General features: G+C 44.0%; 1 non-coding gene across 1 annotated transcript; it reads right to left on the bottom strand.

Moving 5' to 3' along the window:
- Window positions 1-704: 704 nt before the first annotated feature.
- trnaw-cca (transfer RNA tryptophan (anticodon CCA)) lies at window positions 705-776 on the bottom strand. Its single transcript has one exon. It is a non-coding gene; the product is annotated as a tRNA-Trp (tRNA).
- Between the last annotated feature and the right edge of the window lie 12,964 nt (window positions 777-13,740).

The raw sequence follows: 13,740 nt of genomic DNA, 5'->3' as shown, positions 1-13,740 counted from the left end.
CTTTCCCCAGTTTTTGAATCTTTCGGGGCCGGGTGAACATTTGATTTGCTGCATATGTCCCAAACTGAAACCTTTTCCACATCTCTGGGTGGTCAGACTCGCTCTGTCTGTTTTTGTTGCTCGTGACCATTAACGAGAACAGGCCACGAGTTCAACGTTTATCAGCAAACGGAAGATAATTGGAAAGAATTCTGTGTTACTCCAGATCAGTGACAAAGATACAATGGATGTTATTCAAAATAAATTCCCTTTGACATTTTATGTAAACTTGTTTGCATCCAAAAGTTGGATTTTATGTGTAACAAAAATGTGTCAAATTATTGACTGACCATGTGACAGCGCACATGGGGATCAAATCCACAGCCTTGTTGTTATCAACACTGCGTCCTAACCAACTGAACTAAGCGGCCTATAGACAGAGCCAGGTATGGGTTTGAGCCGCACGCTGGGCGGTTTGTGTTTTATTTCTCACACTGGGTGACAGAGCGATTGTACAAACAATGGACACATCACATCCCTGAAACATTGTTCTGATATAAAACAGTGTGAAATAAGAACTGAGCATGGAAATGGAACGGAACCAGAAATCAGGACTTTAATCTATTAAAGTTGATCTTGAAATTCAACCATTCACTGAACATTCCAGTGGATCGAACTCTCTTCTGATATAAAATCCAGGAACTTGAGCTGCTCTAAAATGCAAGTGAGCCTGACGCGATTTGAACACGCAACCTTCTGATCTGGAGTCAGACACGCTACCGTTGTGCCACAAGCTCGCAGATAAAGCAAAGCGTTCCATTCCTGACAGATTTACTTCTTGTTTAGATTCAGTGATTGAAATTAATTCAATCCTCATCTGACCTCCACTCTGTGAAGGCCTGCAATCCGACCTGAACCCGACGACCTGTGTCGGGTTCGGGTCATGTCGGGTCGCTCTTCCGGTTCTGGCTTTCGGGCTCGGGTCAGGTTGGGTCAGGTTCAGGTCAGGCTGGGTCCAGGTTGGTCTGAGTCCGTGTCGGACACACACAGTAAGTATTACATTTAACTTTGCTGGGAAGTTGAGTTTAATAAGTGTCAAAAGTTGAAAAGCCAACCAAAGCCGGGAGTCCGGGTCATGAAGGAGGGAAACTCTGAGTCTGCGCAGTGAGCAAGTGAGCATCTCTATGACGTCATTGCGATCATGCTGCAGCTTCCTGCAGATTCGGAATCGGGAGGTAGATAAAGTGAACATTCCGGTGGTCGGGTTAGGCTCGGGTTAGTTTGGGCGTGGGAATAAATGGAGATACTCGGGCCGGGTCAGGCTCGGGTCCAATGTGGTTCTGTCAGGTTCGTGTCGGGTTTTTTTTCCTGACCTGAGCAGGCCTTTACTGCTCTGTCAGTTCAGTGCCTTATTTAAACTATTACTTGGAGTTCTGTTTTACAGGGTCTCGGCTGTTTAAGTGTTTCCCAGACCCACTACTCTGATTAATCAGACATTTTGCTGCTAACTGCTGCTGCTACAATTGAAATGTAAAAAAGAATTTCCAGTGACCTGCAACCAATGGACAAATATATTTCAGAAAGATAAAGTTCATTCGCCAATCCACAAATGTGTCTTTCTGCTTATATTTATAAACAACTCCTTCTCTCCACTATGGGAACTATACAATCACGACAGTTATTTGAAAGTTAGTGTAAGATGTTCCAGTTCATCAATTTTAAAACTGCAGCAGGTATTTTCCAGAAAACTTCTCTGTTGGAACCTCAGTCCCATTTAGATTGAAAGTGGACAATTAATGTATTCACTTGTTCATTGTGGACAGGTGTCTGACTTCGAATAAATCTCATTAACTTTCAATGAGGTGGCAGTATTTCTGTGCTCCCATTTTACACAGTCTGTCCTGTTCATGCACCATGTTTTTATTCTCCTCTCCCATTCTCCACAGGATACAGATTACAAGCATCATCAATCTAGCTGTTGAAAAGCATTGGAAGAATCTGGTCACACAGGTATTGAAACATTCATTTTCTGCCATTTTCCAAGTTGGTTGCTTTAAACACAGTACAATGTGTAATCATCTTGAAAAGAGATTCTCTGCAATATCCAATACAAATTGAATTACAAACCTGACAGACAAACACAGGAGAACAAGTGACTAGTGAACACAAACCTCATGGTGCTCATTTTCAGATTTATTGCAGTCATCCGACAAAACAAGTGAAAGAATATTCCAGTGAAATGATTTGGAAAGTAGGTGTGACTTTTGTTGGTGCCTTTCTTTGCTCTGTTGGTGAAACTTTCTTGCACCTGACTCCTGTTCATGTCTCTGTTTCCTCTATTGAATGAGGAAGGAGGTATTTGATCAGAAATCAACTGGATTGTGTACCTTTGAGAGGGGATTTCTGCACCATCAGGGCTGGAAACAGGAGTGAGTGAAAGACAATGTGTGGAGTTTGATTTTGTACAGAGGGAGAGCAAATCTAACAGGACTGTGAGATATTGGCCTGGATTTTACAGCCCCAATAGTGGTGAACTCTGAGACTTTCACTGCTATTGAGGGTCTGAACAGCACTGCAACTGCTGGTACATGCACACACTAACACCAGCATCTGGAAGTTGTGGTGGTGAGAAATGTGCTTAGAAGGAGCCTCTGATCATAATCGCACCAGCCCACTCTTTAAAGTGACAGGGACCTGTAGTTCAGCAATTTGGGCTCATTGCCCACAATGTACCCTGATATTTACCTGGGTTGGATTAAAGCCGGTACCAACGTGAACAGGTCCCTCTATTCCTACAAACTCTTTAGAACTGTGCCATTAAGTATATATTGCCTCTCCCTATTCCTTCTGCTAAAATGCATCACCTCACACTAGTCACTATTAAAATCCATCTGCACCTGTCTGCCCATTCTGCTAGCCTATCACTGTCTTGTTGCAGGTGATTCATTTCATCCTCACTGTTTGCCACTTCTCCAAGTTTGGTGTTATCGGCATATTTTGAGATTCTACTCTATATTCCAAGATCCAAGTCATTTATCTGTCGCAAGTAAAAAGCAGTGGTTTCAGCAGTGACCCTTGGGGAACAGCACTGCCGACAACCTTCCAGTCTGAGAATGAATCATTTATTACGCCTTGCTGTTTTCTGTCCTTAAGCCAATTTTCTATCCAATTGGACACTGACCCTCCTATTCCATGAACCTCAATGTTGTTAATCACCCTTTTATGTGTCGTTTCTTAAAATCCATAGAAACAACATCCACTGCATGCCCTTCATAAACCTTCTCTGCTAGTTCGTCAAAAAATCCAGTTAGATTAGTCAAGCATGAACTCCCATGTATAAATCCATGCTCACTCTCCTTAATTAACTCAAACCTCTACAAGTGACTGTTGATTTTTTCCCTGATTGTTCTTTCTAAAACCTTACCCACCACTGCTGTTAATCTAACTGGCCTGTCGTTAGCCGGACTGTCCTTACACCCTTTCTTGAATAAGGGTGTCACATTTGCAACTGTTTAATCCTCTGACACCTCCCCCGTATCCAGGGAAGATTGGAAGATAAGAGAAAGCCTTTCAGTTATCTGCATCCACATTTCCTTTCGCAATCTGGGATGAAAGCCATCCGGACCAGGTAATTTATCTTCCTGAAGCATAACCAGCCTTTTCAGTACCTCCCTCTCAATTTGTACCCTCTCCATTGCCTCTACACTCTCCAGTTCTCCTGATATTTTGTCAAATTCCACTTCCTTAGTGATCATTGGTACAAGGTACTTATTAACTAGATTAACATTGCCCTGCAGCTCTAAGTATATATTACCCTCTTTGTCCCTAATGGGGCCCACTTCACCGCTGACTACCTGCTTATTATTTATATACTGCTCGAAGATTTTTGGGTTCCCTTTCATGTTGACTGCCATTCTATTCTCGTAGAGATAGAGAATAAGCTAAATATAGAAGATATAAATATTTCCCATCCTTGGGTGAGATGGAATTTTTTTATGCTGTGAGTGGTAATGTCCTGACCCACGAGTGTGGTGGAAGTAGAGACAATCAATGATTTGAAAAGGAAATTGGATGGATACTTGAAGCAAAGGAACTTGCAGGAGGAAAGGGATCGAGCAGGTGAGTGGAACTGAGCAGCTGGCTCCGATAATTGCTGCAGTCACTGCGATCCCCCTTAATTTTGTACAAGGTGACAATGTTTGCATCACACATGTTTTGAGCCCTTGTTGAGCTGGACTATGGTGGGCTCACTGTCCAGTTCCTCCATGATAGGGAAGTCTGGAATGGCACTGAGAGCTACTTCAATGACAATGTTCTCCGTTATGTAGAGTTCAAGATAATGCTCCACTCACCTTTCCATCTGCTTGTTAGGTTCAGTGATGATCACCCCTCTCTTTGTCTTCAAAAGGTGCTGATTTAGTTACTACTGGGCCCATTGCTTTCTTCATTCCTTCATACATCCCTCCAGCATCCCCGGATTCATCAGCAGAGTTTTAAACAGTATTGATTGGTGCAGTGCCGAGCAGTCTGCAGAGACTTGTTTCTGGCAGCTCTGAGAGCAATTAGATGTTGTTTGCTGGGGACTTGTTTGTAGTTCATGAGGGCTCTCCTCTTAGTTACAGTAACTGACTCCATTTCAGTCCAATAAGCCTCAAACCAGTCAGCATTCCTCCCATCTCTTTTCCTATACACAGTGAGTGCAGAGATATAGATGGTGGTGTGCAGATGATTCCACTTTGACACTGCACTGAGGCCTTGAGCATTGTTGTCTGAAAGAGCCTGATCGAGGATGTTGAGGAACTCCTGGGTCCTTTCTGGATCAGTGGTTCGGCAAGTGTTGATCAGAAGACGAGCTTTCATCATGGATGGATGAAGCTTCCTTGGCTGAAGCCTGACCTTGTTACACACCAGGGAGTGGTCAGTGTCACAGTCAGCGCTGTGATAGCTGCGAGTGATGAGGACACTGCTGAGGGTGTTATGTCTGGTGAAGATAAGGTCTAGCTGGTGCCAATGGCATGATCTCGGATGTCTCCAGGACACCTTGTAGCACAGCTTGACCTGGAAGTAGCTGTTCATCACACAGAATCCATGGTGACAGCATAGCTCCAGCAATCTCTGTCCATTTTCATTCATCTTGCCAATCCCCTGGTGCCCTATGCACATTGGCAAAGCTGTGTAGTCAGTACCCAAGCTTGTGTTGAAGTCTCCTAGAAGGTACAGTCCCTCAGTGCTGGGAATTCTACTGATGGCAGTGTCAAGTGTCACATAGAATTGATCCTTGACATCTGGGGTGGAGGTGAGTGTCGGGTCATAGATGCACATGAGATTAACTGGGCCCACACTTGTTGACAAGTGAAGAGTAAGAAGTCTCTCTGAGCCTACTGTGGCTGGTTCACTCATCTCAAGTGGCGTGTATTTTACTGTGAAACCCACTCCATGCTCACGAGTTGCCTCTTGGGCTTTCCCCTGCCAGAAGAAGGTGTAGTGTTTCTCTTTGAGGGATCCACTTTGAACGAGTCTAGTTTCTTGCAGCACAGCAATGTCCACATTGAGCCTTGTGAGTTCTTTGTCGATCACAACTGTCTTGTGTGTGTCATCAACCTGCAGAAGGTTGTCGGTAAGGCCAGGACACATGGTCCTTACATTCCAGCTTGTGATGCGAAGGACTGGTGTCTTCTTTGTTGAGTTTGTTTTTCTTGATGCATAGATTATCGATCCGCCTGTTGAGAGATGACTCTCTAAGCTCCAAGCACCCATTGAAGCAAGCAGGTCGTGGCTTCACAGCACCTAACTGACTGGGGGCTGCCCAGCTTGGAGTGAATGGTAGCTATCCAATGAGACACTAAGAGCTCTCCCACTGTCCGAAGTAACCCCTGGCGCTCATACTCTACACCAATTGAATGAGAGCTTATAATCAGTAACTGTTTATTCCCGGGTTGTGCTCATGTTTAACCACGAAGCTGGAGTGTCCTCTCTAGGGCACAGGCCTGGGCAAACAGTATGGAGACCCTGAGCATCAGGACCCCCTCTCAGCATTGCTCGTTTTGTCCAAAGGTAAGGAAAAACCACTACTGTTTGTTACCAGTTTTGCTGTAGGAGTTGCTGGAAAACTGCCTGATAAGTAACAGGTAACTGCCTCCAGGACTCCACTCCGGATTTACTGTCCAGGTTTACTGCCTCAGCCTTCTTATTTATTTATTTAGAGATACAGTACTGAAACAGGCCCTTCCAGCCCACCGAGTCTGTGCCGACCATCAACCACCCATTTATACGAATCCTACATTAATCCCATATTCCTACCACATCCCCTCAATTCCCCTACCACCTACCTACACTAGGGGAAATTTACAATGGCCAATTTACCTATCAACCTGCAAGTCTTTGGCTGTGGGAGGAAACCAGAGCACCCGGCAGAAACCCACGCAGTCACAGGGAGAACTTGTAAACTCTGCACAGGCAGTAACCAGAATCGAACGCGGGTCACTAGAGGTGTGAGGCTGCGGTGCTAACCACTGCGCCACTGTGTCTTCTCGAGACACCCCTTGAGAAGTGAGACTTTTTGCCCAGAGATGGGGCTCTGTTTCTTGGCATCAGGATGGAACCACACACCAGTGGGCCTGTATGACATGCACAAGGATATCACACACTGCCCCATCTCTGGTACAGATCAGAGTCAGACACTGAACAGATTGCAACCCACAAGGACATCACAACCTTCCCGCTCTCTGGGACAGGTCAGTGTGCTACACCAAACAAACAGCACCCCACAGGGGCCTCATAAATGCCACGTCCCTGTGACAGATCAAGGTCAGACAATGCAAATATAGCAACCGCAGGAACATCACAAATTGCCCCATCCCTCGGACAGCTCGGGGTCTGACATTGAACATATTGCAACAACAAGGACATTACTGTATTACTCCCTCCATTCTGAAAAACAAGCATTCACCCTACTTTTTACCCTGCAGCCAATTTTGGATCCACACTGCCACTGCCCCTTTAATCCCATCTGCTTGAATTTTGTTAGCAAGTCATAGAGACATGCAAAACTGAAACAGGCCCTACGGCCCACTGAGTCTGTGCTGACCAACCACCACCCATTTATAGTAATCCTACACCATAATCCCATATTCCCTACCACGTCTCCACCATTCTCTTACCGACACTTGGAGCAATTTACAACAGCCAATTTACCTATCAACCTGCAGTCTTTGCTTGTGGGAGGAAACTGGAGCACCCAGCAGAAACACACACAGTCACAGGGAGAACTTGCAAACTCTGCACAGGCAGTACCCAGAACTGAACCTGGGTTGCGAGAGCTGTGAGATTGCAGTGCCAACCACTGTGTCATTGTGCTGCCCCAAGTCTAGTTCATGGTATCTTTTCAAACACAATTTTGATGTCCAGACACGTACCATCAACCTCACCACCCTCGTCAACTCTCTCTGAAACTTCATCAAAGAAATTAATTCATTAATTATTTCAGACACAATCTTCTGTTAACCAATCTGTACTGGCTGTCATTTATTAGCCCATGTTCTACCAAGTGACAGTTAATTTCCTCTTGGATAATTGTCTCTAAAAGTTTCCCCACCACCGACATTAGACTAATTGGTCTGTACTTCCTGGGTTTATCTCTCTTTTTAAACAGGGCTGTAATATTCACAACCCTTGCAGACTTATCTTTTAATTCTGGAAAGTCTATTGTAGACAATCACTTTGGGCATGACTTTAACCAATTAAAGCAACAGGATACTTGATTAATAAGTCCAGAACTTTTATTGAGAGTAAAATAGTACTTAATAATTGAAAGTAAAATTATACTTAACAAACTTGGGGAATATAACTTTACAGCTCTGGGGACTGGTCGAGCTTGGTCTCAGAGTGTCACGGTCCTCTTTGTCCAGTCTAGATCCCTCGTCAGATGGAGAACTTGGTTGATGATCTGAGCCTTTACCCCTGAGATCTTCTAGTGTTCCTGCACACTGAAACCTTACAAGATCCCTACTTTTAGCCCCTGGATGACCATCACACCACCATGTAAAATAATAATTGGTCCTAGCTGTTGCTAGGTACATTTAATTAGTTCTTAATAATGTCTTCCACTAACAGTCACCTGTCCTCAGAATCTCAGACATGAGTACAATGGAGTGGTTTCACACTGTCTCCCAATCTGATCTGAAACAAGTTTCCTGTTCATTAAATCTAGAGTCTTGAAGGTCACGATGTACCATACCATTGGTTTTATCAGGGGTCCGAGAAAGGTCCATTGTTTGAATACATTTAGCTGAAACTGTCCTTTCCCACACAGACACAGAAACTCACAGTAATTAGATTGAACTAACTTTAAATGAAAACCCATTCTCTCTAAAATGTTTATTGATTCATTAATTATAACTCAATCAAGGTTCATTACTTTTACAATCATCTGTTTCAGGATGGGTAGCTACTCATTAATTATACAGGATATAAACGTTAGTACTGAACACAAAATGGTTCCTTTGGTCATGTGTTCATTATAAAATGGCTTTCTTAACGTTGTTAGTTATGACAATGGATACATGATAAAAATGGTCAAGTTCAACTGAGATCGAACTACCCAAGCTTACCTCCATCCTCCAGTCCTCTGGCATCATTCCCATATTCAAGGAGGATTGAAAGATTGTGGTTCGAGTCTCTGCTATTTCCACCCTGACTTCCCTCAGCAACCCAGGATGCAGCCCATCCAGACCGGGTGACCTGTAGACAGGTGTGAGCACTGCTAACCTTGTAATTGTCTCCTCTTTATCGATTTTCATCCCCTCCAAATTCTCCACTTCCTCCTCCTTTACTGTGACATTTGCAGCACCCGTTTGTTTTGTGATGACAGATGAAATGTACTTAATTAGTACCTCAGCCACACCCTCTGCCTCCACAGGATCTCCTAATTGACCCACCCTTCCATTGACTGTCCATATGTTGGTAAAATATTTCAGTGTTCCCAGTTATGTGACCTGCTAATCTTTTCTCATACATTCTCTTGCTAATCTCATTTCCTTTTTCAGCTCTCCTCTGTACTTTCTGTATTCTGCTTGTTTCTCTACTGCATATGAATCCTCACATGATTTTTCAGTGAATGATTTTTGAACTATTTTGTAAAAGGATTTAATTTTGTAAATTTCTCCCTAGCTCCCCTCATGGTCAGGCAGAAAGTTTAACTGCTGTGTTTTCAAACAGCAAAAGCTTTATTTGAAAAGCCATTTTGACAGGATTCCGGGTTTTAATCCAGTCACAAATCTGGTTCTGATGTCTTGTGGCTCCAGCTGTCATATGACCTGTCAGAGGATGACCTCATAATTGACCCAGTCATGGAGCTGTGGGTTGATGTTTAAATTGTTTCAAAATAATTTTCCAGAAGGACAATCAAAATGAATCGATATATAAAAGGTAGATTTTGTGAATTTGTGCTCCCAGTGGAAATTCCTGCAGAGTCTGCTGGTTTTCATATCCCCAATTCCCCACAGGAAGCTCTGTGCTCGGAGTCTGTATTCATTACATCAACATTATACAGAATCATTTCATGGGAGACCCCAGTGTGAATTGTAGACAGGTGGGTCAGTTTTAACTTTCAAAGTAACACAGAAGCAAAATACTGCTGAAACTGGAAATCTGAAATAAAAACATAAAATGCTGGAAATACTCAGCAGGTCTGGCAGCATCTGTGGAGAGAGAGACAGAGTTAACGTTTCAGATCTGTGACCTTTCATCAGAACTGAGCTGAAATTGTCTGAGGGACTGCGATTGTGGAATCAATTTCAGGGTCAAAGACATTGTACTTGGTAAGGATAGGAAGATGGAGATTATTAAGTACAGTGCAAAAATATAGATGCTTTTACATTATTTTAATCAAAATTGATTTAAACTTTGTGCTCATGAATCCTATCTTTTGATCACAATGACACTGATAACAATGTAAAAAGCAAGACTTGCATTTCACGACCATAGGACATTGCAAACCCTTTTACAGCCAATGAAGGAAGGACATTTAAAGTGTAGTCACTCAACAGTACAATAGAGTACCCTACAATAAAGATGTATAAGATTCTCACCACACAACTGCCAGACAATGACCATCCCAAACAAGAGAGAATCTAACCATCTCCCTTTGACATTCAATGGCATTACCATCGCTGAATCCCCCACTCTCAACAACCTGGGGGTTACCATTGAGCAGAAACTGAACTGCAGTAGCCATATAAATATTATGGCTACAAGGGCAGGTCAGAGACTAGGAATCCTGCGGCAAGTAACTCACCTCCTGACTCCCCAAAGCCTGGACATTAGTCAGGGGTATGATGGAATACTCTCCACTTGTCTGGCTGGGTGCAGCTCCAACAATACTCAAGAAACTCAACAGGACAAAGCAGCCCGCTTGATTGGCACCCCATTTACAACATTCATGCCCTCCATCACTGGCACACAGTGGCAGCAGTGTGTACCATCCACAAGATGCACTGCAGCAATGTGCCAAGGCTCCTGAGACAGCACCTTCCAAACCCGCGACCTTTATCACCTAGAAGGACAAGGGCAGCAGATGCATGGGAACACCACAACCTGCAAGTTCCCCTCCAAGCCACACACCATCCTGAATTGAAACTGTATCACCTTTCCTTCACTGTTGCTGGGTCAAAATCCTGGAACTCTCTTCATAACAGCAGCACATGGACTGCAGTGGTTCAAGAAGGCAGCTCAGCACCACCTTCTCAAGGCAATTAGGGATGGATAATAAATGCTGGCCTAGCCAGCGACACCCACCTCCCATGAATGAATTTAAAAAATGATAATATCCTGTAATCCTCCAAAGTAGAAAATACAGATGGAAATGAAAAATAATAAAACAGTCAGCATGGATTTCATAAAGAAAGACTTGATGAACCTTCTCTTTGAAAAATCAACAGCAAGAGTAATATAGCAGATGTAGAAGAGTTTAAGTTAATAAAGCCTCATCCATTTATGTGCTTGAACCATCAAATTGTGGGTTAACAAACAAACATATTAACTGACAGAGCTGCATGTTGTGCTTTCGAAATTACCCGAAAGGAGGGTGTTAATAAGTTAAAGCTTCAGGTTGCTGCAACCAGAATAGCCATTGTCCACTATCAGTTTTGCTGTTATAAATAAAGATGGAACATTCATTGTGAATCTATAGAAACAGTCTGGTCCTGCACACTGCAGACACATCCACGTCATCACCAACCAGCTCTCCTATAATTGGTGCAGTTATTTGACTTTGCCCCATTCGCTCCATGGAATTACTTTTAAAAGATTTTAAATTACAAGCAGTTTTGTTAATGTTCAGCCTTTGAGAAGAAATCATTCCCTGGCCACAGTGGAGACAGCATTGAATATAAAACAGTAGACTACCAGGTAACACAGTGAAAGCTGATCAGCTAATCTATAATTACTTACATTTCTTAATTTTGCTCTTGCTATTCGGTTTTTCATCATTTTCAGCTCCTGACTGTGGATATTATTGTGATTAAATGTGAAAAGATGCACTGTGTCTCAGCCCCGCTATATTGGCTCTTTCTCTGCACAGTGCTGAAAACACGCAGATACTGACAGTGTCTCTCCCTCCCTCAACTTTCCAGCCCTGACGGTGCAGAAAGCGCTGCTCAAAGTTACACATTCTGACTGTTTGCAGTTGATTAGTGAGAGATTATTAACGTATCCTTCTGCAGCGCTGCCTCGGTTAATAACAGTAGATCTAAGCCACATCTCAGATACAGAAACAGATGCATCAATTATTCACTATTTCCCACAGTGAGTGAGGCCGGGACAAGCAGCAACATTCCGGCCCCACACTCTGCAATTACCCAGCACCAGTGGAAAGCAGTGAATACAGATTCAATCAGTGGGTTAATGTCCATTACAGGGATGCAAGATTCCACAGCCCAGGATAAACATCCCCATACACCGAGAACAAGCTCAGGAAAACCCGGGGGAGTTAATATCCCAGTCACTGAGCATTCAGGCAACATTGAACAAGTTCCTGAACTGAGTGAACCTTTCAAAGTACAGAAGTGAGGACGAGGTCAAAAAGGTCTGAACAGTTGAGGTGACTGAGCGGTTTCAGCTTCTCTGTTCAGGTTGCAGCTTTCACTGGAGGCATGTGTTTAAATCCCACTTCTGACAACTTGATTTTCAGTTACTTTGCAGAGCTTCCTTGAAGGTTTGAGGTCGAGTAAATACTGAGGAACTGTTTCTAACTGCTGAAGGGTCAATAACCGAAGGTTATAGATTTAAGGTGACTCACAAAACCAGAAGGAACTTGAGGAAAAATCGATTTCTGCAACATGTGGTTAGGATTTCAGTTATGTGGATAGATTGGAGAAGCTGGGGTTGTTCTCTTCAGAGAGGAGATTTGATAGAGGTGTTCACAATCATGAGGGGTCGTGACAGACCCGATAGAAATTGTTGGTAGAAGGATTGAGACTCAGGTAAAAGCTGTGGCTCAGTTGGTCACACTCACCTCGAAATCACAAGCTTCTGGGTTCAGATTTCACAGCTGACACTCCAGTGCAGCACTGAGGGTGTTGAAGGTGCTGCCTTTCAGGTGTGATGTTAAACCAAGACCTGGTCTGCATGTTTGGGTGAATGTAAAAGATCCCATGCTGCAATTTCAAACAAGTGAAGAGCAATTCTCCCTGGTGTTGTGATCAATATTTGCCCCTCAATCAGATCAGTTGGTCCTTATCACATTGCTGTTTGTGGATATTAGCTGCTGCATTTCTGACATTGCAACAGTGATTACACTTCAAAAGTATTTCATTGTCTACAAAGTGCTTTGATATGTCCAGTGGTCTTGAAAGGTGCTATATAAATGCAAGTCTTTTCTTTCTTTATCACAACACATTGCTGTGTAAACAATGGTTCTTCATGTCACCTCTGGTTCTTCTGCCAATCACCTGATATCTGTGTCCTCTGCTTACTGACCCTTTTACCACTGGAAACAATTTCTCCTGATTTAAACTATTGAAGAACTTCATGACTTTGAACAAATGTGTCAAATCTTTTCTGAATTTTCTCTGCTGCAAGGAGAACAACCCCAGCTTCTCCAATCTCTCCACATAACTGAAATCCCTCACCCTGCTACCATTGTGGTAAATCTCTTTTTTATTCTTTCATGGGATGTGGGCACTGCTGACACAATGTGATTCCTGTCAATGGAGCGGCCCGCTGACATCATCGGACTGTGCCAAGCTGTGCCTAGGCACAGCTACATCTTGCCAGGATTAAGTGGCACATGTGGAGGATGATGTCATTGCGCAGCGCCAACATCATCGCATATCCGCGCTTGGTCCATCTTCGCACATGTGCGCTAAAGCGTCATCAGGCATCCAGCCCCTCACTCAGCTGGAGGAAGCGGCTGAATAGGAGACTTTGAGGCTGGAGCTCTCCCCCGTCGGCAACTCGCTCCATTCCTCGACGCTTCCTCCCCTCAGCCGCTCGCTGTACACCACGATGCTCCCCTGGACAATTGTTCCCCACTCGCGTCATCCAGCTCTATGGCCGCTTGCTCTCTGCCCCCCAACCCCCGCTCCAGCCGCCAGCTCCAGGCCATGCCACTTCCCTCCTCTAGGCCACTCTCTACTCACTCCTACGTCACACTTTGCAGCCCACCTTGCTTCTTCGGGCGGCGCGTGGAGACTGGACAAACGTGGGAGCAAGTGGCCGAGAGAAGGGAAGCAGCGCAGCCTAGAGCTAGTGGCTGGAGGGGAG

This window comes from Heterodontus francisci, unplaced genomic scaffold (assembly GCF_036365525.1).
Source record: "Heterodontus francisci isolate sHetFra1 unplaced genomic scaffold, sHetFra1.hap1 HAP1_SCAFFOLD_58, whole genome shotgun sequence".
Taxonomy (NCBI): Eukaryota; Metazoa; Chordata; class Chondrichthyes; order Heterodontiformes; family Heterodontidae; genus Heterodontus; species Heterodontus francisci.
The sequence above is the reverse complement of the archived record's forward strand: the minus strand, read 5'-3'. Positions and strand labels throughout refer to the sequence as shown.